Here is a 26539-nt window from a genome sequence, read left to right on the forward strand (position 1 = left end):
TGGGCAAAAAAAGAGTAGGTGGAGTATGGATTCTGGACTACCTTGGCATGCAGGGCAAAGTTCAACCAAGTCCTTATTGCTAGACCATTTTGAACAAAACAGTTTGCTGGGAAGAGATTTGTAGCGAAACTGCAGAAAAAGTTTCCGTGCCATCAGCGGAACAATTTTGTCGATGGTTGTCTCAAAGAGCAAAGAACATTTAAATTTAAGAAAGTCTTTGGTCAGGGTGGACTCTGAAACTTTAAAATCCTCTTTTAGAATTGATTTCCAAAGCAGTTCTTTCATTCTTGCTCTTGGGGTTTACCTCATGCTTTCCGGGTTTGTCCAAAAGGCATCATGCCCAGCTTTACTAGGGCTTTCCTTAAGGTAAACCAGTTTATTGTTGACTCCTTTGGAAAACTTAGGGGTCTAACAGAATGTCACGGTAAGATTCAAGCTCTTCTACAGTCCACAACCTAAAACAAAAGATTATCAATCGATAGATTGCCTTGTGTTTCAATTGTCTGTGCGCCAGATCCATGTACAAAGGTTTCAGTGGGTTGCGATCTTAAAAAACTATTTTCCACAACTGTTAAAGGCGATATATTTCATGTCCCCCACAGCTCTACACCATACAATATAGACCCCAAAACCTTGGAATTGTAAATTTCAAGTGCGAGTGCAATCTGCTGTGACACTGTTTTACTGTGTATCTTACTAATATGGTTAAATTGAAAAATGTGATGTAACTTAGCCCTCTCCTTGTGTGCGTCCCAGTTTACTGATGGGGATACATGAATTCCTAAATAATCAAAGATGTCAACTTGTTCAAGAGAAGTAATACCTGCCCGAATGGATCTGCTGGGATGTTTTTTCCCTCTCTTATTGAAAATAAATCATGTACTTAGTTTTTCCCTTGTTTAAGAACAACGCCCTATCATTACAAAACTGTATACAATTAATTAAAAGTTGTTGAAGGCCCTGGGGAGATTTTCAAATTAAAAGGGTGTCATCCGCATATAAAAAGGCAGGGATTCTTTTATTGTTTATTTTCGGGGCATCGCAGCCACCCTTGTCCAAAAACCCAATGGCCCCATTAATAAATAAAGTAAAAACAGTGGGTGCCAACACACATACCTGCCTCACTCCATGGTTTACAGGGAAGGTGTTGGTTACTTCATTATTTGGGCCCCACCTTACCTGAGCTAAATTAGAATCATGTAGCCTGCTTACCTGACACAAATAGAGAAAGTGCGAGTGCATTATGATCACATTCAGGTCGGTTTTCCACTAGCATATCGTCAAGTACAGACCATAGGTTGGGGGTTATTAAACAATAATCTATTCTACTAGTGTGGTTAGGTCTATTATACGTGTGGGCCCCATTTAGGTCTGATCTAGCTCTCCCATTTGTTGCTCGTAAGCCGTGCTGGAGTGTTAATGCAAGCAACTGGCCACCTCTCTTTGTCCATTTGACCTTAGGTAAATTTAGTAGCAGGATTGACCATTCCCTATCCCACTGCTCTGTCAGATCTGGGGCGGTTAGGGCAAGGGGCTCAAAAGTACAATTAAAATCACCAGCCACTATGGTGGGGATGTTGTCCAAGTACTTAATTAGGGAATTGTCCAATATACAAAGAGTCTCAGTTTCCCCAGTAGAGTCTACCCTGTTATATATGTTGAAAAATTTCCCCTTCCAACCACTAGGTAAGGTCAACTCAAAAGCCAAAATGTCCTGCGAGTCTACAGGAAGTCTCTTGATTTTCATCCCTAATGCATTCTTTACCCAAACCAGCAGACCTCCCGCAGGACGGCCCGCAATTTTCTGGTGGCAGCGATGGTAAGAGCGGAGTAGCCACTTCTGTGTGGGGGTCTATATACTCCAGGTTTCCTGCATCAGGATTTTGTCAAAAGAGTCTATAAAGGTACACCATTCGGGATCCGATAGAAGTTTTGAGATCCCAGCCACATTCCATACTAAAATCCTGATTAAAGGCATTAATGGAGAATACCCTACTTCAGTAGAAAAAATATTCTGGGTGATGGTATGCATTTCAGTTGTGGCTTCAAACACAGCACAAGGTTCTGCATTATGTGTTAAGTTAGCTAATGACGATGGGCTCGGTGGGGGAGAAGCGGAATCCTGTCTGGGTTCAGGTAGCAAGACATCATCCGGTTTTAGTCCGCATTGACTATTTTTTGGCCAACCTGGGCCGCAGCACAGTTCATCCCTATGTGATCTATGTGGGATTGCTCCTTCTTCTTGTGGGTATTGGTACCTGATCATGATAGAGGTGTTAGGGGGAAGTAAAAGTACGAGAATCAATTGACAAGAGCCCAGATGCCATGGCTTCATAAAAAAAACGAACTGAGATTGTATCACTTTTAGCCCCCGGGATTTTCAATCAACAAACACATCTGATATCGTGCCTTATAATGGAATAGCAATTGGAGGATGACCTAAACCAATGGATAACCTTATTTAGAAGGGAATCTTGGTCCTCATAACCCCTATCTAAAAATGTTGTGACATTTGTAAGGTAAACTACATCATGTGTGTGTAACCTTCATCCAAAGTCACCTCCCCTCTATCTGGATATCTAGGTAATAGTGCCCCACAATTCGCTCCCTGTAGTGTATGTTTTGTTAGTCTTAGGTCCCTAGAGTTTAAAAGGGGTGACACCACAGGCACTTGGGATTGGTGAGAGGAGTTTAACTGAGGGGCTCTAGGTTGTTTCTCTGCCTGCCCGTGCTGGTGTTGCTTCGAGCCACTGTCTTTATCTAGAGACGACATTACCAAGGGACTTTTAAGGGATAAATGGCTTGCTTCACACCAATTTCCATTGACGGGAAAGACTCTAGGAGAGACTCCCGACCTCCCTTCTAAGAGCAACCACTTCTTCTTTCAGTGACTCAATCAAGATCCTTAATGCAGCCAGTTCATTAGAATGGGCACTTTTACTTTCACTGGGATTTGACTCGTTGGCCCCACAGTCATCAGCCTCTAGAACATCAAACCTGTTGTGGCAATCTACCTGGACAACATAGGGGGCCCACAAGAATCATCCTGGAGTTTATCCATTAACAAATCAGGCTCCTTCCGCTTATCCTTAACCAATCCCTTTTTTTTCCCTTTCAAGTTGGAATTAAATATACGTGGGATTGTCTTAACCGAGGTGTGCTTAGACTTCACATTTTGGGAGGAGGGGGACAAAGCTGAGCCAGGTAACCCAACACCGTGATCAGCAGCGGGCTCTCTACATGGGATATAACCAACCAAGTCCTCTACAGTAGTAGAAGAATTTGGTTGGGAGTCTGCTGTCTCCTGGCACTTTGATAAGATTGATTCGATACAATCCATGGTCTCGTGACAAACTGTACCCAGGGATTTTTTTTGGGAGCATTTTCAGGCCATTGGCCCTCTCCTGACCTTTCTTTTTACCCATCTGGCCTAATTACCCAGGAGAATGTTTTGTTAAAATAATTATGATGATGCATTTGCTACTCAGCAATGAATCAAAATATAACAAAATATGTGCTGAAACAAAGGGAATCAGATATCAATGGAGGTTCTATCTGGTCACCATACAATCCCTAGATACATAAAATGTTTTAAATGCATTAACATAGAGTGACCTAGGATAACCGAACTAACAACCCCCAAGTTCCTGACCCCCACACAATAATATGTATCCTTGCAATAGGCAGTAGTCAAAGCCAGGGGGGACAGGTCCAGGGAAAAAGAAACCCAACAAAACGGTTTTGATAGCAGGCACAGTACCTCAGGTCCACTAGAAGATCGGGAGATCCAGAGCTGAAGCCTGCACCATGGGCGAACAAAATGAAACATCGAAGGGGGGTAGCCCTGCCCTGCCTCTTCCTGGCGATGACGGGCAAGGACAGGCCGCGCCGGAGGTGTTCTGGCGTGCTTTAATGTGGGATTCAGGGTGTCAGCTCCTCCCTCCTCAGAGAGCAGTGGATTGTGGGCACTGGAGTCCACCACCGGCCACTGCAGCAGTCTCGCCGCAGGTGTTCTGGTGCGCTTTAATGCGGGATTCAGGGTTTCAGCTGCTCCCTCCTGGAGAGCAGTGGGATGTTGGCACTGGAGTCCCCCACCGGCCACAGCACCAGGCGTGTCCCTCTACAGAATATCTCCCCTAATTTATTTCCCCCGCAAAGTCCAGACTGTAGTAGCACTGATGTTTTCACATATATTTTACCCCAATTGCTTATACATTGACGTTCTTGGCTATCTGCTCCAATACTCACAAAGCACGAAAAGGCACTTTTTTAGGCCTTTTATATAGTTGCCTTGCAATACCACTAGATGACACCCTAGGTCTGCTACCCCACCTTAGCCAATGGAAGTCCTAAACTTTGTACTTGCAAAGAAAGTTCATCTAGGCAGTGCACCATAATTAATAAATAACACTTCTTAATTCTATTGGTCTGTGTTTAGCGTTAAGATGTGAAAGGCCCTATATCACATAATATAAGTGTCATTCTCACACCCAAATGTGTGAATTGAAGAGGTGCGTTGAAGTGTGCAAACAGAAGCTCAGAATGCTCGAGTAACAAGTCACAGTGCTTTGTTAAATGGGATTTCATGACCTGTGTAGATTTCCCTGTGCACACTTTCTGATACAAATAAGTGTGCAAATAAGTGAGCGGTGGATTGTGGGGGATCTGATATGGGGCAGGGGGAGAAGGGCAGAAAAAAAAATGATACAAATAAAATGTTTTCAATTTAAAATGATCTGTTTTGGCATGCACTGTTACTTTCATGGTGGCAGAAAACCTGCAAAGCATGGCATATATGTATACCCGGACAGTAAGAAACTTAAGTGGATGATGTAACCACATGATTTTTCCCTTCCTTCAAATCTTGGAAAATGCAATAATATTTAGGGCCCAATAGGATAGATCAATCTTAAACTTTTCAGGCAAAAATAGATGCGCAAATTGTGAAGCTATGCCCCATGAAAGGGGTTATTTCATGTTACTAGATGTCTGAATGCTTTCTGCAGCACACATACAAAGAGGAATACGCCTCTAAAGGTGGCTTTTTTTGTGTAGGAAAACAATCCTGTACCATGGCACATTGTAACTGGGTTGTTGCTAGGAAGCCACAAGTGCACCAGCAAAGAGAGAACCAATCAGCGCCATATCCTCCTTTGTAAATAGTGCACAGTTCAGCTCTCTCCCCTTCACACAGTGCAGCACTGCAACTTGCAGCGTTGCGTGAACTGTTAGTAAATCCAGGCCCTAGTGTGGTGTTGAAACAAGAATATATGGTCAATCAGAGCTTTCCTTGATGTGGAGGGTGGACATATCTGTTCTCCATCTTGGTCAGACTGAAAGTTGTGCAGTTTTGATAAACTAAAGCCTTTGGGATTTGACTTTTGACAGAAGCTGTGTCATTTCAGAATGAAAAGACTTGTTTCTGGAGGCTAATGGTATGTTGTCAGGAGAAAGTAAACTGTAATAATTTGTTGATTTTACCGTTTACTGAAGAAAAACAGATGTTTTACTCTGCCTGGCAAGATCCAAATACGTTTGCCTAGAAAGATAGTAGGTTTTTCAGCAGTTGTCTTAAGTTTCATTTTGAAGTTAAATACATTTTACTTCTGATGGAGGAAACTTTAAATATGAAGAGTAATGCAGCAAAATCATTCAATGTGGCGTGTTATGTAGGAGAAACCAGAGCAGGGTTCTCATCAGCGCATCCCCAAAGAATACTAATAGGTGTACATGAATTCCTGTTAGCTACTCATATTCATGTTCCTAGTGCTCACTCTTTTTTTTTTGTATGTGACATTTTTAAACCGCTATGATGCCCTCCCAGGGTCTAGTTTGAGCTATATAAAACTTTATAAATAAATAAACATGCATCTTAAGAAAGATCAGGAGGACTCTAGTCCTCTGTCCCCCAAAAATTGGCTGTGGCTAATTCAGGAAGATATTCTCACTACACGTTGAGGCCACATTCATTAATCCTAAATGTCCATCCTGTGCTAGTTATGCTGTATGCACCCAAACGGAGGGAGTTGAAAGTAGAAGGTGTCACCCCCAATGTACTCAGCTCATGTGGCTGAGCTTGATGCCCTTTCCAGACCTGGCATCCTAGCGGAAAACAAGTAGGCCACCATTTTCACTAATTTCAAGTATGCATTTGGGGTGTAGCATGATTTTCGGGTGTTGTGGATACAAAGGGATTTCTTTACATCTGCTGGCACATCAATCAAAAATGGCACCAATATAACTAATTGGCTTGAGGCTTTGTAGCTTCCAAAAGAGGAGAAAAACTGTTCCGTCCACCAGCTGCAAAATGTAGGATATTAATGTTATATGCAATAGGAGCCTCATGGTTCTGTGTGGACTATGAACAGTAACTACGTAATATGTGGGGAGGTGTTAGTTTGTGCTTAATGAGAAATCTGATGTAATGCGCAGTATGTGCTGAAAAATAAAGTAATGCTTAACCGTAGCTCCTGTGTGGGTATAATATATCTGCACGCTCCAGGACTGGAAAGGACGCTACAACTGGTGATGAGTAGGGAATACGTACCCCAGGAAAACAAGACTGCTTTCCTTGAGAGTTTGCAATGGTACCGCAAACTGCTCGTTCGTGCTACGTGTGCCCGGAATCGATGCACATCAGTCTGTGACCGGCACATGTGGAGTCAAAGCCCTGCTCCAACCCATACACAGCCACAGAAGAAATCGAAGGCCCTACAGATGAGCATATTTAAAACGCCCACCAAAATGGGGAGGTGGTTGACAGAGATGCTGCACTGCGCTTCGAAAACAGAGCAATTAATCAGACAATGCAAAAAATAACAATTGAATCAACAAGGTACGAGAAACACTTTCAAGGACAACTGAAGCATACTGCAACGCATGCTTCTCCAGCAACTTCTGCTTCCAGATGTTGTCGGTGCCAGCCTGCACAGCAATCGCCTGAACAGCACATGCCAATACAATGGTGGAAGAAGGGAATGCAAAATACAATGCAGCCGTGTTTCTAGGCCCCCACCACCTTTCAAAATTCTGAGAAGCAGAACATTGGCTCTAGGTGGGCTGCGTATATCGAAACATTTGATGACTTCATAGATGCGCTTGAAGATAACAAGAAGATCATCAAGTACTTGAATAACCATGCAGGTGATGGAGTGAAAGAAGTGCTAAAGAACTTTTCACAGACTGATGCAAAATCGTACCAAAATGTAAAAGAAGCGTTGGAGGCCAATTACAATCCAATGCCGAATGTCGACTATGAAAGGAATATCTTCAACCAAGTACGACAAAAGGTTAGTGAAACAATGGACAAGTTTGTTGGAAGACTTGATGCAAGGATTTAACATTGCAGGTTCTGTGACTTCAGAAGCTATGCGCCTCAGAGTTTTCGATGGCTGCTTTTCAGATTCATTTAGAAGAGCATTGTTAAATTTGGGGGTCTCTAGTTGGCATAGGTAGGTACCTGTGACAAATAGGGACCCTTGCTTCTAGTCAGGATAAGGGGGTACACTCCTAAAATAACCCCTGCTCACCTCCTTGGTAACTTGGCACGAGCAGACAGGCTTATCTCAGAGGCACTGTGTAAAGCATTTGTGAACCCATACAGTAACCAAGTGACAACACTACAGATGGACACCATAGAAGTTGTATATTAAAAATAAGTATCTTTTATATAGATTTAACACAAGACCACAAACAACAAAAATCCACAATACTATACTTAAAATTGTAGAATTATCTTAGTTCTCTTTAGATCTTAAAATGCGACACTTTGAGTCAATGTACCTTAAGATGCGTAACGCAATACAATGAAAGTGTTGCAGGTATGGTGATGCATCGGTTCCTTACACGCAAGAACGGTGATGCGTCGGTTCCCTATTGCTGCGTAGGGGACGGTGATGCATCGGTTCTTCTCTGCGAGGGGAGGTGATGCGTCGGTTTCTTACTGCGCTTCCGTGGTGATGCGGCCCGCAAAGCAGTGATGCAATGGAGATCTGGTGCAAAGAAATAAAGATGCCGTCTTCTTCTTGGTGCAACACGATGTGGACCGCTACAGGCCCTGTGACTTGCTTACCTGTGTTACGGTGGCGTCGGATGCGACGTCGATCCTCTTCTCCGGCGATGCAAGGCTTTTCAACAACTATGCGAGCTGCGACAGGCCCTGCGACACGCTCCGCGGTGATGCAGTGAAGTCTGTTGCAACGTCGATCCTCTTCTCCGGCGATGCGAGGTGCTCCGGTGGCCCTGCGATGACTCAACAGTTCTTTTGGGCCGCGACAGGCCCTGCAACACACTTCCCGGTGATTCAGCGGCGTCTGTAACGTCGATCCTCTTCTCTGGCGATGCAAGGCACTTTTGCGTTGTGAAGAGACAGCAGCAGTTCGGCATCACGCTTCTTGTTCCTAAGTCTTGCTTCCGGCTCCTTGCGACACACCGTTCCTCAGAAAGTCCAACACAACTGCAGGCACTTCCAAAGAAGACTTGGGGAGCTGGTGGGTGAAGTCTTTTGTCCCGGAGACTTCAGCAGGAGGCAAGTTCTTTTCTCAAGCCCTTGCAGATCCTTCACAAGTTGATGAAAGTACACACATAATTCCTCTCTTCTTTCTTTGGCGTTAGGCAACCACTGCAAGCAATCCCCCAAGCAGCACTTCAGCTTAGGGATAGTCTCTCCTCAGTCTCTCTGGTTCCTCTCCTCAGCAAAGGTTTCTTCTTGTTTCCCAAAAGTGATCTAATTCTCTGGGGTCTGGGTCACCTCTTTTATACACAGTTTTTCTTTGTTCTCTGAAGGCAGAGAGGCCTTTGCCTAGTCCAAACCAGTTCTGGTCAGTCCTGGAGCACTCTTTTTACATGACTCCTTCTATCCTTTCACAGTGCAGGGCAGAGACATCAGACGCACCACAGGAGGTGGGGCCAGCATTGTGGAGGGAAGACACAGCCCTATTAGGTCCCAGGTGCAACTCCTCCCTCCCATCTAGAAGCAGACCTCTCTATTCAGCACTGTGCTCACTCACCCTGTCTCCTGGAATCCCTCAGCCCCTGTCACTCAAACTCCAGACAAGGAATACACAACCTAGCAGAGGCAGGCTTGGATAGTTAGACAATAAAAAAAGCCCTACTTTCTAAAAGTAGTATTTTCAAACACAGAATGTTAAAACCAACTCCACTAAAGGATTAATTTTATCATTCTGAGTTCAGGCATACTAAACTCAAATTTATGCCTAGTTCCCTGAGTCAGTTCGGATTATAAGATGTAATAATCTAACTGCCCATTCTTGCCTATGGGGAATAAGTAGCCTTGCAATAGTGAAAAACGAAAATGGCTGTAATTCACTATTCGGACATGCCACACACATCAGGGCTTGTCCTACCTTATACTTACAATGCACCCTGCCCTTGGGCCTACCATAGGGGTGTCTGATATGGAGAAAGGGGAAGGTTTAGAGACTGGCAAGTGGGAGCACTTGCTCAGTCAGCATGGCAGTACCAGACTGCACACAGGCTCTTCAATGGCAGACCTGAGACACACTTTTACACGCTGCTTCTGTGGGTGGCACAACCAGTGCTGCAAGACTACCAGCAGCATTTGGATTTACAAGCCCTGGGCACACTCAGTGCACTGTACTAGGGTCTGACAAGTTAACCAGATCAGCCAATCATGGAGTCACTAATCCATACAACAATTTACCATAGGGAGCACTTGCACTGTGGCACTGGACAGCAGTGGCGCAGTACCCAAAGCATCCAACACCAGCAAAAACACGTGCGGCAACAGCAAAAACGGAAGGGAGACCCACACCAAGCTGCCTGGTCTAACAAGCATGTTGAGAGAAACGCACAGTCTAGAGAAAATGCTGATGGCTGCGAGAGTAGAAGAACAAGCAGACCTGCAAGCTGCTGACATGGAAGCAGGAACAGCTCACAATAAATTGTCATTGACCGTGAAAAGCAAGCACAAGCATAAACAAGACATGTGATGTGGATATTCATTTCCCCATGAAGGTAAATCTTCAGCCACAGGACAAGTCTACAAAGGTTGTGGGAAAGAGAACAATTTCATATCTGTGTGCCAAGCTAAAAAAATAAAATAATCAAGTGCCTCACTACAGCAAGAAAAGATGCACACGAGAATGTCCCAGAAGCATTCTTGCCATGCCCCTAAAACTAAAAGGCAACATTAGCTACGACAAGTAGAAACAATGCAAAATCAATCATCGTCAACCTCATCATGCAAAGGTTCTTTGATGTCGCTATCGAGTACCAGCGAAGAAGATGGGTGTGCACTAATGATATTTACAAAAGGACTTCATGCACATTTGGGGTTAGCTACCTGTAAAAAAGATCATGGTTCAAAGAAAACTCACCAAACAAAATGACAAACTTCATTTGGACACTGTCCCAAAATCAAATTGAAATTGAACAATCACACAATAACTTCCATCATAGACAGTGGTGCATCAATAAATAATATGGCAGTGGAAAAATTTAACAACCTATCCCCTGTGCCCTGTCTCACTCTATCAGGCATGCCTAGGCTGCTTCTTAACAAAGCCAAGGGTAATTCACAATGACAATGCGACTTAAAATACATTGATGCGAGCAATCGTTTATGTACTTCAAGGGTCCTCCCCAAGTGCCTGTTTGCTAAGTCTTGCCACCGCTGCTGACATGGAGTTGATATCCCCGAACTACAACCTCTGTGCTCAGTCTGAGATCATGAGCCGATTCCTGTTGTCGTTCCATGTCCTAGGAAATTTCAGGAAAATGAAAGTTCAGCTTCATATCAATGAAGACATTCACCCTGTTGCTCAGCAGCACAATAGCGTTGCTTTCCGTCTACAGGAAGCTGTACAGAAAGAGTTGGAAACACTCTTAAAACATGACATCATTGGACACTCCACAGGCCCCATACCATGGGTTTCGCCCATAGTAGTAGTACCAAAACAGGACAGTAGTGGAGTGGTGTGCAATGGCGTTGATATGCACCAGGCAAACAAAAACATTGAGAGGGAGAGACATGCTGGTCCACACATATCGGACATAATCCTGCAATGGAACAGAACCAAAGTGATTTCCCGTCTTGACCAGAATAAAGGACACCATCAACTCGAATTGGAGGAGAATTGCAGGTACATTACTACCTTTTCGATTCAGATTTAAGAGACTGATTTTCGGAGTATCTTTGGCTGTTGAGATATTTCAGGTTGTTATTCGCCAAGTAATCCAACCTGTTACATATATTTTCAATTAAAGTGATGATATACTGGTGTTTGAGAGAACACATCAAAGCCCTTATTCCAGTGTGCCAGTTACTTGGTGATGCAGGTTCCGCTCTGAAAGCCTCAAAGTGTGAGTTTCACAAAACCGAACTCAAGTATTGTTGGGCATGTATTCTCTGATGAGGGAATGACTCCAGACCCAGACAAGGTGCAAGCACTGTCATCCACTTGCTCCCTCAGAATGTTACCATGCTGCGATCCTTTCTAGGCATGGCCAGTTAAAGTTCAAGATACTTTCCCAACTTTGCAACAGTGAGTCCCCATTAAGAGACTTGACAAAGCAAAATGTCCCATTTCAGTGGTCTCTTGAATGCGACCAAAGTTTCCAAGAAATTAAACATGCGATTGGGAATGTAAATGAAACAGCCTACTTCAATCCCAAGTTACATACCAAAATAACATTTGATGGAAGTCTGGTGGGGCTAGGGGCAAACCTTGCTATACTTAATGGTCATCCAAATGCTCAGAGACACATTGTGGCCTATGCCAGTCGGTGATTATCTGAGACAGAACGTGCCTGCTCTCAGCCGGACTAGGAGAGTTCGGCTATGGCATGGGCCTTTGAACATTTTCATTTATTCATTTATGGAAAAATAGTTTACTGTCATTACAAATCACCAGGCATGTTCACTATCTTTGGAAACCCAAAGGCTAAGATGTCCCTTTGCATTGAGAGGTGGGGGTTAAGACTGCAAGAGTACGACTATGAGATTGTGCATAAACCTGGGAAGGATCAAAACCCAGCAGATTACTTTTCACGAGTGCCGCTACATCGTCACAGTTCAACATCCAAGACAGCTGAAACATATCTCAACTTTATTGTGAGATCCAGCACATCAGCATCTGTCAGTGGAACAAGCCATTGCTGCCACCATTACTGATTAAGATACGATCATCATCATAGATCTTAATACTATGCTATCATGGAGAAGTAGTATCCGACCCCTTGCCCATGTTGAATTCCAAAAGTTAAAAAATATACACAATCAGTTAGCAGTCACCCAACAGGGCGTAATACTGAGAGGCTCAAGAATTATCATACCTGAAAGCCTGAGACAGCAGGTCATCGAGCTGGCCCATGAAGGACTTCTAAGGAGCCCTACAAGATTGAGTGTGGTTCCCTCGGCTAGATGAGTGAGAAGGAGCTGAAAGCATGCCACATTTGCAATTGTTTGTCCCCTGAGCACCCAGTAACAATGGTCTTACCTTCCTGCCCATGCATGGGAGAGGGCTACATTTAACTTCTTTGGGCATTTAGGAAATGGACACCATCTCATGGTAGTGATCTATGAATATTCACGTTTTTCTTTGGTGGTAGACCTATCTTCAACAAAACATGAAAAAGTCATAGAGAGATTTAATGGCATTTTTGCAACGCAGGGTATCGCCGAAATCCTCAACTCTGATAATGGCCCGCCCTTTAACATCAAACAGTTCAAAGAATTTCATGTCCAACTCAATGTCAAACACCAAAAGAGTACACCCCTCTGACCCCATGCCAATGGTGTAGTTGAACAATGCAAGAGCACCCTCAAGAGGGTCATTCAGCAAGCGTCCATGGAGGTAATCTATCTGAACCAAGCCATGTGCCAGGCCCTCGAGGCCTGTCGATGAACTCCTAACTCGACCACTGGTGAGAGTCCAACCACCTCACAATTTGGGGCACCTATCAGAGCAAAACTACCTCAATGGACCCCGTATTTATCTGTGAATACTGACAAGGTTCGAGACACCGACGTGACTCGGAAAAGGAAAAGGAAAATGAAAATGTATGCAGATCAGCATCGCCATCCCAGGAGACAGTCTTTGACTACTGAGACTGAGTACTGGTTAAACAGAGACAAACAAGGAAAATGTCTGATCCTTTATATGTTGTGGCGTACCAGGGACACATGATGACAGGACATCGTCCTGGACAATCCATCACTCGGGGCACATCACATTTCAAACACCTACCGCAGCACGTCGAGTCCTGAAAACACGCGTGAAGTGACCCCTCCAGCAGGTCTGGCTCAAGCACCTAAGCCTATGCTGATGTTGCCCAATCCAGGTGGACTTCGATCATCTCGGATCACCTGAGCCAGCAGACAAGTGCACGCACCTTGCCGGGTAATTGAGGAAATGTGATTTTAGTGATGTCTGATACTTTTTATTTAACAAATGGGGAGATGTAGCATATTGATGTTGTACGCACTAGGACCCTTGTGGTTCTGGGTGGACTCTAGAACTACAACATTTGTGGTTAGATGTTAGGATGTGGTTAATGAGAACAACAATGTAATGTGCAGGGTGTTAGTGTATGCTGAAGAATAAAGTAATGCTTAACTGCAGCCCCTGTTTGGCATAATTCATCTGCATGCTCCAGGGCTGGGGAAGATGCTACACACAATTCTTGTTGTCTCTGCTTCTAAAAAGGCACATTTGCCACCCAATTATAGTGTTAACCTGTATGTGTCTCTTTTCTTAACCCATCATCTACTTGTGCCCTTTCTACACCATCTTCCAGAAACAGGCACCCAAGTCTGAGAAAGCAGTTTGGAAAAGGTATGGGTGCATCATGCATCTGAATGATCTCTGGAGATACAATTTTGTAAAATAAATGGCTCTTTGAATATTATTGCGAATCTTTCTTGTTTGTATCATGGTATTGCACATGCTAGTAAAGATGGAATGGTTCTTGCTGCTAACATTTATTGTTTTGCCTCTTATTTTCCTTCTGTGGCAAAACAATACGTCATTCATGTGTTACTTGCCAAACATGCATTAGAGGTAATAGTATCTAGTCTATCAGTGTGCCCACTCTGTCATATCGGGGGGGGGGGGGGGTGCATGCACATCCAGATATACTTCACTCAAATCCCCCACTGTTTTTCTTGACAGGATGAACTAGTTATAGTATGAATCTTTTGAGGACAGATAAAAGCTTCCCTTGTGTTAGAGCTGATGCAATTACCGTGGCAAAGAGACTGACTGGGTCTTTGTAGTGTAACTGATGTCAGAGTGTGAGTATTTTTTTCTTTATAAGCAGAAGTAAAATAATTTAATTCAGAAATGGTATCCATGGCACGAGTGGCAGTGCATAAGTAATGGATGTTGGATTGTTTGCATAGTTAGTGGAAGTAGCAGAGAGGTCTGGATTGATCTTGCCGTTATATGGATCTCATTAGCTCCATACTCTCTCATCCAAATGAACTATTTACATACCTATATTCAATTAGAGTGGGCATTTATGTGTATTTTATTCAACATTTTTCCAGATGCCACACCACTCAGTGGGGGGAGTGCACTTATCAGGTGAACAAACAGTGGAGACAAAAGTCTTGATTACCTTGTAGGGCAAAACTACCTGAGCAATCATCAAAGATGCTTTCATCTTACATTGAAATGTCTGCAAGAGGTGGAATGTCTTGTTGTACAGAGGAGCTTAACTAAGCTGGAGTGGGAGAGCCCAGAAGGGTTTGATGAATAAAAGAGAGATGGATTTGATGGCACCTTGGCCGGGGTTACAGTTTGCATTCAATAGATCTTTGTAGTTTACTGAGAGGTGAAGAGAGTTAGCATTCAACAAATCACAATTATAATAGTGCAACTCATTTGGCCCACATGCATCAAAGCAAAACCGGTAGCAAACGGGCAGATTCTCAGAATCTGCCCTTTTGCGACTAGTATTTTTGCATTTGGGATGCATCATCCCAAATGCAAAAATCGCAATTTAAGTAATCTCTAAATTGCGATTACTGCAATTGCGATTGCATTTAAGGAATCCCAAATTGAGATTCCTTAAATGCAATGCATTAATGTAAAAAAATTAGCGATTTCGCTAATAGGGGGAGCAAATTACCATGAAGTTGAACTTTATGGTAATTTGCAAAATCTTTGAAAAATGCACTAAAGTGCATTTTTCTAAGTTCCATTTTACACACACACACATGCCCTTGGGGCATGTGTATGTGCAAGATGTACTCTTATGCAGATTTCAGGGGTGCAACAGGGTGTCCTTTTGACACCTTGGCACCCTTGAAATTGGATTCTCAATTTGCGATTCTCTAATTGAGAATCGCAAATTGAGAATGTCTTCCCATTCATTCCTATGGGGCTCTAGGCCCATAGGAATGAATGGGGAGGTATTCCAATTAAGGAATGTTTATGAATCGCTATTTTTAAAGTGATTTCTACATGCATAGCCTTTTGCTATTCCTTATTAGCAAATCCTTATTTTTCGCTAATAAGGAATCGCAAAAGGCATTGTTGATGCATGTGCCAGTTGGTCGCACATTAAGGACCAGCATTCAGTAATCAGAGTTAAGGTGTATTTATTAAACATTAAGTATCAAACCACCAGCACAGAAAAGTATTATGCACATGAAGCATTACAGCAAGTATATTAAGGCATCCAATATGGATTTGGGCCTGAAAGCAAAAGTTCAATAATGATGTCAGTCAGAATAATCCAAGTACAAAAGAATAGAATTTGGTGCTCCTCTTAGAAGCTCTGTTCCTCCTCCCTAAGCATGAATATTTCAAAAGTAGTTTAACCTAAATTTGAATCTACCTATAGATGGGTCATTAAGTTTGGGCAGTGGACAATTTAAGAAAGCAGGAGACTGTCAGCATTGCAAGGATTTCAGTAGAAAACCTCTAAAGGAACAAGTGTTTAGCATATAGCCATACACTCACAAGCAATGGGGCAAGCAGAGAGGTCTGTACCTCTCAAAGTCCTAAAAGATCTGGCCTACAATCTAACAGCATATAAATTAATTAAAGCATAGCGATGCAGTCTCATGGTCTACGCCACTTTTTCTTGGATTTATGGTGGTGAACCTCATTGGAGTTTTCTCCCATCTCATGAAACCTAGGCGCTCCCTCGTTCTCAAGCACCTCAATTGTTGCAGATATACAATGAATAAACAGCTTCTTCGCCATGTTTGCTTCTCCACACTTTCGGCCAAGAATTTCTTCTCAGGCCTCTCTGTGTCTCTAATACATAGCACTCCTTTCTCTAACTAATGAAGTCTTGGGACTGCACCTGTAGAGGAGAGACCATGCAATGCAAACAAAAAAGAAATTTCGAGATCCAGACCTACTATAGTCACGTTTTTATTTACGTGCAGCTTAACTTGAAACATAAAGTGTGAAAAAGTATAAAACAACATTTCTTCACAATTTGGCTGAACAGAAATATGTACACGTTTATGAATTTCTAGTTTCTACAGTGTATGCACTTCAGTTTTACATTCATATGCACCTCTTTACATTAATAACATTGGAACACACAAAGTAGATAGTGCTAAAAGCAAATATATATTGTATAGTTGTGATTTCTAAGGGTGGAGCTTAAATTACGCCACACCGGATGTGTTGAATAAGAGATGGCACAACATAGTAGGAAGCAGGAGAAGAAAAACAGAAAGAGTCAGGTGGGAAGACAGACTGAGAGGTAGGCAAAAGGAACAGAGAAAGCAGGAGGGTGGGGGAAAAAGGGAGAATCAGGGGGAATTAGAAGTAATGAAGAAAAGAAAGGGGAGACTTACAGGAGGGTAGAAAAGTATGGGAAACAGGGAGGACAAGGGAAGATAAGGGTATACACAAAGGAGAAATAGTAAGGTGTGTGATCAAATTTCAGGTGGGATTTTATTACTGAGTGGATAGCTATCCATTTTGCATTCCTTGTTGCAGCAGTTGTTTTTTTAATGCAATTGTAAACGGGACGAGTTAATCAGTGGCACGAAGGACAGGTGATCGAGCGGTCCAGACCGTCCATTGTAATTGTCCCAACGTGTGGAAGTCTTGGAACGTGGTGGCAGCACAAGGAGATTGAGGTGTTGTATGAATGCTGCGATTGGCAGGTTCAATGTTTCAAATTGATGTGTGGTGTGATATCGTGTTGTTGAGATAACCACAGGCCACGTTGTTCATTGGTATCAATCGCTCCTATATGAGTTTCTCAGGATGCTCTGGGGTCAGTGCTTAATTTGAACCAGTGGTTTACGGTGCTGAGCACCAGCATTTAATTGCCAACACCAGCACATCTGACAGTCTGCTATTTGGTGGTACTGTTTGTGTAATTCAGAGACAAGCATACAAAAGTTGTTTATTAATCCAATATATATTAAAAATGACCAATAACTGCAGCCCTAGCTATTCTTATAGCGTTGAGGCTGGAATAATCTGAATTGTCAGCACTAACAAAGGGCAATTAATGGTCCTAGCTGCAATGGCCTCCTGGGGTACATAGAATCACTGTCCTGTAAAGATATTGGGAAAAGCTGTTACTGTAATGATAATGATCATGAGATTTGTGGACAGGAGGAATATTTCTTTATCTCTTTTTGTAGTAAGTGTGAGGTTCCAATGATTGTGTTTTAATTTACTCTGGTTCATAACAATATATTTTCCCATTAGCTGTCAGTTGGAAGAAGGTTAAACTTAACTGTCCTTGTGTCGTTTTTCAACCATGCAGAGTATATGAATACGAGCCAATTCCTCAGTCAAATACGGGGTCATGTGAGAGTTCTGTATTAATCAGTGGCTATTTCTGTGCTTTCTCCAAAGTCTGTTCCTCTGAGGCAAGAAGTTGTTGCACAATCTAGATGTGAAATGTTCTTGTAATTTGTTTAATATTTTGATACAGTTTGAGAGTTGAATTACACATCTTAGCTGCTCTGGACTCATGGTGGGAATGTGCCATGGCAGCAAGTCTTTCATTGTATACATTTCACTCTCAAGTATGTGGTGTAAGAAGCTGCAGGACGTTTGTGTTTTTCACACTGTGTGAAATGTTATAAACAACCCTCATAGTTTGGAAGTTCTTCATTTCAGCCCCTGGCACTTTGGAGTAATTTTTCATGGAAATTATAACACTTATGGCTCAATTTCGATCTTGCAAGAAGAGCCCTCAATACGACTCGGATCCGGAGGGCTTTCCTAGTGAATCGCCTGTGAGAGTCTGACCGAACGAGTACGATGCATCCGTATGCTGACGGACTTGGTACGCTTGGACTCCCATTGAACTCTATAGGAGCCTTTATACCGATCGCTTACACAGGCTCCCATAGCAAAAAGGGGTGGTTGGGGAAAAGTGTACACCCTATGGCAGGCACCCCAGGGTGACTGCCACCCTGTGCATGCTTGAATCAGGGGGACACATGGGTACCCCCGCGACTGATTCAGCGGACCCCGGGTGAAGGGGGGGCCTGCTACGTCCCCCGAAGTCTGATTCTAACAGTCGTTTAATCTCGCTGAGACCGAGCCGATATGGCTGTGGAATCGTGCATCGTACTCATTCTTTCGAAATCTGGCTCCAGTGCGCGGCACAATGTGGCTGCAAACGAGTCGGACAGACAGGATCGGGTTCAGAAACGATTCGGTCGATGCGGACGAGATCTTCGCATCGTACTTGGTTGTTCGGAATGGAGGACTATTTGGTCGGAAACATAGGCTCCGAATCTGAATCGGATTCGCACATTCCGGAACCCCTCTGGAGGCCTTCCTCACGACATCAGAAAGGTCCCCTTTGTGTCAAAGGTGTCTTTTTTTTTTTTTACCAGAAGAATTATTAAGCCAATGATCATTAGCACTACAACCCTCGTCCTCAACCTAGTCCCTACTAATGAGGAAGCATCCAATCAGAGACAGGAAACAAAACAGGAAATGCTTGCTGTCCCACCCACCATCTGGTTAAGGGCTGTAATTAGCTAGTCTTACCTTAGCACTTCTTGTTTTGTTTCTGGTCTCAGATGGGAAAACGGAGGACACAGTGGTGACTCCCTGGCTTTCACCTCCATCGGACTGTTCAGGTGTTTCTTCCGCTGCAGGTCTTTGGAAAAACCCTGTAACCAACGAGGAGGCAACAGGATGGAGTCAGATTGCTTAGATGGCCTCCCACGACTCCGTGGCCATGTAGAAGATAAGCAACTTGGGGGCTTTTGTTCCTCTTGCCTACAGCATCTGATGCCGAGGCAGACACACAGTTCCCGCTCCATCCAGCAGGTGCGAAAAGCAGTCACAAGCTGACATGAGCCTTGCTGCAGGGTGGTGTGTATGAAGTCAGGTGTGCAGAAGGTATTCTCCGCGTCTGTGGAACGATGCACACATGCACGTTTCAAATGAGAATTTATTTCTGCATTGAGTGACAGCGGTGAATGGTTTGTATATGCTGTCACTCACGTGTGCAGTGGTTGAAAGCAGTTCAAGCTGCCATATTGGGTGTGTGTATTTAAGGGCATTTTGCATCATTGTTGGTGTAGTGGTTGAGAGAGCTGGTGTTTTATGGTTAGCTTTCACTATTTTCTGTTTTTCAATGGGGAACTATGCAGTGAAACAGAAACATTGGTCTCCTTCATCGTCATTTCTACTTCTGGCACTCCTGTACAATCACCTACCCCCAAGATAAGTGAGTCGGGAGAGGAGAAGCGACTTAAACAATTAGTTTTGGATACTTATTCTGCCTTGACGTAGAAAAAAACACAGGATCACAACCTTTGGGAGAATATGATCTGTATTAGGATATTTCAAGTTCTAATTCTTTGAATAGGTCCTCTCAGGGCTCAATAGAGCATCAAGGGAAAATGTGTGTCAAAGGACGTTACCAGACATACTTACCCATGTTAGTGAAAATATGGGGTTTCCGGAGAAGGTTGTTGCAAGTACATCTATAGAATCTGTCTTGTCACAATATAAAAAGCAATCTAGTAAAACTCTCCCCATTCATCAATTTGTTACGGACCATCTGTTGAACTAATAGAAATATCCAGAACACATTAATTTGCCCCGCTGCGGGAGGTCAGAAGTTCCATGGAGAGAGTTTCCAAGGGAAATTTCAGAAGAAACACTAGCAGAATCCAGGAAATACGAGTCAGCATTCCTGACTATGCTGCCACGGAGGTTCCAACTGGCGAAATAGCAGAGGATGACTGGGGACTTAGTCATTTCCTGGAGAGTTGGTGCAGTATGATATCTGACAATTGGAAGCTGAGCATTCTGGAGAGGGGTCATCAGATCAAGTTCCTGTCTCTTATTCCATCATCAGGGACTGTTTAGCTGCCCCTTCATGGTAGTCCACTCAGAAGGAAAGCTTTAAAGGACGGGATTTGTTCTCTTCTCCTAAAGAAGGTGATTGTTCCGGTACCAAAATCGCAACTTGGACAAGGGATTGATTGTTCAATTGTATTTCTAGTCCCAAATGTGGCATGGGGTTTCAGGATTGTGATCAACCTCCAGTCTGTGAGCAAATCTGTTAGAAAAATTCAGTTCAAGATAGAGACCTTACGGGTCATTCCATTGATTCAAGCTGGATATGTGATGACTACGTTGCAACAAATGCTTTTTCTGATTCCTTTACCTCCAAAGTTGCAGTAGGCATTTCCTCGCTTTCCCCTCATTCAGTCACTACTGCTGAAGAAATGGCAAGAAAGAGCACGTGTGGTGGCTCCATTTTGACCACAGAGGTCATGGTTCCCATTGTTGAAGAGCATGGCCATTTTCCCTCCATAGATCCTTCATTGGATCCCATCTCCTCCGAAATCTCTCTGTCCTCAACTGTTGGTACCTTTAACATTAGCAGCTTAGTGGTTGATCGGAGGATTCTAAAGAGGCAAAGTTTGCCAACTCACATTATTTCTGTGGTCCAAGGTTCATGAAGGGGACTCTCATCTTATTCCAAACCCTGGTCTACTTTTGATACCTGATGTTCACTTCATAATTAATCTTTCTCTTACTTCTTTTACAGTTGAATTTATTCTCCAATTCTTTCTGGATGGTTTTGAAAAAGAATATGCACTGTCTACCCTGAAGGGTCAGTAGGCAGCAAGCAGAGCGTTCAGAAGCTAAGTTTCCTTTCCTTCGAATGCTGAGCCTTTAGTATCCAGGTTGTTTGTTCTATCTTGGGATCTTTCTCTTGTTCTTCGTACTCTCCAACCTTCTCCTTTTGTAACTTATCATCTGTGGATGTGAACTTTCTTCCCTTTAAAGTAGCGTTTCTGGTGGCCATCACATCAGCCAGGCATTTGGGGGAGCTGTCTGCTTTACAGAATGCCACACCATTTTTGAGATTCATTAAATATGCACTGCTGTTAAAATTGGATTCGGTGTTCATTCCCAAAAAATCATTCTTCCCAGGAGCTTGTTTTACCCTGTCTTTGAATGTTACACTCTTTGGATGTTAAAAGTGCATTGTCTGTGAATGTTGACAGATCTGCTATGTTATGGACTTCTGATAGTCTCTTGGTGAGTTTTGGTTTAGCAGAACACATTAAAGCAACATCTGAGGTAACTCTCAGTCATTGGAGTAAGGTCCTTCTAATATCCAAGTGAGATCCACTAGAGGGGTGTCAGCTTCACAGGCTACTTTGAAGGCGAGTCCTTGGAGGAGATCTTTCGGACTAGTGCTTGGAAATTAGAGCACACTTTTATTAGACATTATCATTTAAATTGTGCTCAATCCAGTCACTTGAATTTTGAAAGTGGACTTGGAGGATGCTGCTCATGTTTGATTATTTCAATTTGTTTTGATATGGCATAACAATCTAGTGAGTGTGCTTAATATCCTTTGTACTTTTTTTCAGGTTTCTGTATTTCAAGAGAAATGTTATCTTCATTGAGTGTATGCTTTGGTATACCTCATTTGTAAAGACTGGGTCGAGGACGAGGGACGTGGTGGTAATGCCCTGATTACTTACCAGTAACCCTCATTACTCTTAGTCCTACTAGTCCTCAACCCAGTCATACTTCCCACACACCGACCCTGCCAAAATCAGGTAATTTGTGGTGCTTGGTATTTCAGGAAGTGCTAAGGTAAGGCTAGATAATCATAGCCCTTAGCTGGAGGGTGGGTGAGGCCAGCAAGTGTTTTCTGTTTTGTTTCCTGTCTCTGATTGGATATTACCTCATTAGTAAGGACTGGGTCAAGGACGAGTAGGACCAAGAGTAATGAGAATTACCGGTAAGTAATCAGGGCATTCTGTGCCCTTATGGTGAGGACTAGATCATGACCAGCTAAAGCTGTGGTCACAAGCACAGGATCACCGGTGCTGCCGAACTATATAATGTTAGCCTACCTGGTCTTTTATGGTCTCACTCAAACTAGTCAGATTTACCTTAACAACGATAATAATATCATCTCTTATTTTGGTATTCTTTCTTAAACTCGTACTTCTAGCTGGAGATTCAATTTTCTAACCCTCTGGCTGCACATGGCACTGCTTTTTGTTGTATTGCACAGGTTCGTTCAGTCTGCGCTGATCCCCAGAGAGTTTTGGATGTAGGTACAGCAGCATTACTGAAGGCTGTGTAGTACTTGTCTCTTAAAGATAGGGTAGAAACTGAAGCTGCTGCTAGGGTCCTGTGCCCATTGCAGCACAAAATAATTTGGAAGGGACAGCATCCATTTTAGGACACAATCCACCGCTTAAGACATGGTTGAAGGTGGCTTCTTTATTGAACTGGGCATCACTACAGACAAAAGTAAGGGGCTGGTTTGGTGAGTTTGTTGTTTTATCGGCCTCCCTCCTAATGATGACTTGGGTGGTAATTTAACACTGGTAGATGCTGCTGTGGCAGACACCGTGGATGCATACTTTCAGAGAATTGATCCTGCAGGCCAGCTCTCACCGTGCCCAGTTGACTCTCCCAATCTGAAGTGGTACAAGTGTGGCTGTAGCTCTAGCTGGTAAGAGGCTATCTGGGCCATTAAGAAGGTCACAACCCTGTAGCATATGTTCAGCAAAGACTAAAAGGTATAAAAACTAAAGATACAATGGAGGAGAGTTTATATTGTGGGGAACAAAGGTCCAAGCATTCTCTATCCATGTTTAATTTCTCAGTTGAGAACAATTCAAGTCCCTCTTAATTCTTTTTATAATGGGGCAGGCAGAATGACTAGAAGGGCTAAAGGTAGGGGTGGATTGGGAGGAGATGTTTATTGTTGTTGTTTCTTCAACCCACCCCAGACACGGAGAAGGCAGCTACACTTGGGATTACACCTTATACAGACTGCTCAGAAGCTCCCTCTAATACAACTTAACTTTATGGGTTGTACAACACGGTGATACCCATGTTACATTTTTTAAAACTGAAATGGGGCTTCTCCTTACATTACAAAGATCTTTATTAGGTTAAAAAAATATAAAATAAACATACAATTCATTGTAACAATTTATTTAAAATCACAATTGAGAATTACCATATGTTAAAATCTCCATGATAAGTCATCATAAATAACAGTACTGTGTAAAAACAACTTGCATTAAACCGTGTGCAAATTTCCAAACAGCAACTGCAGCTACATCATCCTATGATTGTAGCAAAGATATGTCAATAATAGATATACAGAATTTACAAGAGCAGGTAGCACTAGCGGCATAAACAGTCTCATTTCGTAACATAATTTATATTGTGTACATAATGCAACTCCCAGTATGTCCTACCATTACAGTCAAATCAGTAGTAACCCATGTATAATACACTATAGGAAAATACAGAAAGGGACAAGTTGATTCTTATATGCAGCTAGTATTGATATCTAACTACTACAATTACTTGCCCACTAATTTATACAACCTTACTGCAGGTGCAATAAACCAGATCTTCCCTTTAATCGGCACAAGGCCATAAAAATACATAAGTACACATGATTAATTCAATCAATCGATACATACTTGGATCAATGGCTAAAAAAATCATCGCAGCATGAGCAACAATTTACATACAGAATTTTCCTGTACTTCACATCACACCTTGTTCAACCTTTCATGCGGCAAAACTCTTTCTCCTCCTTCCTGCAGAAGAGGAGTACAGAATAGACAATATTTTTGTCTGATACTCCTTTTTGGAGCAGATACAAGATAGCATCTAACTCAGCATAAAGAATAATCTATATGAATAAAATACTGAAGGAAGAGTACAGCTTGACAGATGTTTTGGAAATGCCTAGAAGTGGTATCATAGAGAAATTTCCAAAACATCTGTCAGATGGAAAATAGAACCCATTTTGCAGAACAAAAAAGTTCCAGGAACTACCCGAAAAAAGAAACTTGAACTAGAAATGTAATGAGCTCATAAGAAAATCCTGGATAATAAACGGGTGATTTTAGAATTAAAGCATGTAATCTAAGTTCTTTCTACATCTTTATTGAAAGGTTAGAAAATCTGGAACATTGCTTCCATTGGAGGAATGATGGTTGTGGTACGCAAGGGATTTCCAAGAAAAGCAAGTTGATAATAAGAGTATTACCATCTGGGGACAGGTGACACATACATACATTTTATAGATGTGCAGGGCCAGATTGCCTTCTTGAGCTCATTAAGCATAGGCATTTACAAACAGTGTTTTTGTATCTATTGGCACAAAGAGAATGTATCAAATAGCCTGTGCTTTAACTGCACACAGTATTATTATGTGGTATTCACATGTCACCCCCGTAGTGGTGCATTAATTCGATCTGTGAAAGCAAGCACATGTTCCAAATATAGCGCCTAATCAGGCAATTCATTTTTTCTTCTTTGGGGCGATGGGCTGAGGCTAGACTTCATGGATAGCGATAAAATGGCAGACGTCCGAGTTGTTTTGCACTTTCATGGCTTCTCCAATTATTTTGGTTTTTGCTTCACATTCTATGCAAGGAAAAACAACATCCAAAGATAATATTTCTGGTTCATGTCCCAGTGTTTACACACTGCAGAGCTGCTTTACAGTGGAAGCTGACAGTCCCCCAGAGACTCTCCCAATTGGCTGTCCATTCTCAGAGAGAGGTCTGTAGCAGATTGGCATTTTAGGACACAGGGTGGAGTAGGACCCAGGGCTGTTTGTTTAACTGTCTGGTTTATTTAAACTCTAAATAAGTTTGATGCAGCATTTAATTTGATCCGATTTCCTCTTGAAGTCGTGCTCCCTCTGATCATGCCGGTGTGGATGGAGATAAGCTCTAATTGGAATGGTCTGGTATGGCTTGTTTAACTTCAGAGAAGGGAGAGTAAAACATTAATGCTTATTGTAATTTAGTAATAGATTGGTGTGTAATACTGGTTTCACTTGTTATGTATGTGGAAAGAGTGCAGAACACTTAGCACGAACAGTGTAGGACAAAGCAAGAAATACGTGAAGGAAACATCCTCAGAAATGATTGTACAAATTTTCGCATCATTTCTTTCTCCTGCTTTTTGCACTCTCATTCTCTCAACCTACACGTCAGCAGTTGGCTGCTCCCAAAGAGCTTGGTCCTGGCTCCTCTCTTGTTTCTCTTTCCTCTACGCTGCTGCCCTCAGTACAATCATCCGCTTCTTCAGCTTCTCCTATTACCTCTTGCCGATACACTCCATCCTTACTGTCTCTGACCTTGTACCGATTGTCTGTAATATCACTCTATTATCTGGCACTCTATAACCTTCTACTCCCTCCACATTACTCCTTCAAACCCATCCAATCAGCATCCTCGGTTCCTCCATCCCATTACTCAACCTCATCCCTCATTCTTCATGACCTATTCACACCCTCACCCATAGGCTGCTGCCCTGCATCACCTCCACCACTACTGCTGCCAGGTTATAACTACTGAATACTGAGTAGGGTTCTGATGGGTTGTGACTAAGGTAGGGGTCACCAGCTGCTGGTAATTGTAATACTTCCACACAGATCCACCAAAGGAACTGAAGTCCTCGACTGAAGAAGGATGCAGTAGGCATGTGGAGAGCCTTTAGGGAGATTGGGGAAGCCCCATTATAGTTACACAAACTGCATGGACTCTACAGGCCAGCCCTGTCTGTCATGCTTGACCATGGCATACCCAAAGCAGCAAACTCCAAGGTGAGGCCAAAGAAAAAATTACAAGTAAAAGCAAAATGGGGGAATCCAGATGTGACATCCCTTAATACAGCATTGTCTCTTTCAAATGCAATGTAAAAGGCAGTGTGCCCCCAGAAACCCTAATACGTTTAGGTTGTGAAGAGATCTGAAGAGAAGCAGGGAGAAAACAGATAGGATCTAATGGAGGAAAATAAGTTTGTTTTCCTGACACTATTACTAAAGTTTAAGAACTCCACTAGCTTGAGAAAAGGAATTTGGTAAATGAGTGTAGATGAAAATTGAAGGATTGGAGGGTGTCATTGATGGGAAGGAGAGGTTGTCTCATGTATTCATATTGGAGCTGACCAGAAAGGACTTGGCCCAAGGTTTGGAGAGGAAGGAGCAGGCCATTATAAGTAGAATTGGTGGGGAGGCCCGACCTATACAGCACGTCATGTAAGGGCATGCTGCACCTAAGGGAGCGGTCATC

This window comes from Lissotriton helveticus, chromosome 2_1, assembly GCF_964261635.1.
Source record: "Lissotriton helveticus chromosome 2_1, aLisHel1.1, whole genome shotgun sequence".
NCBI lineage: Eukaryota > Metazoa > Chordata > Amphibia > Caudata > Salamandridae > Lissotriton > Lissotriton helveticus.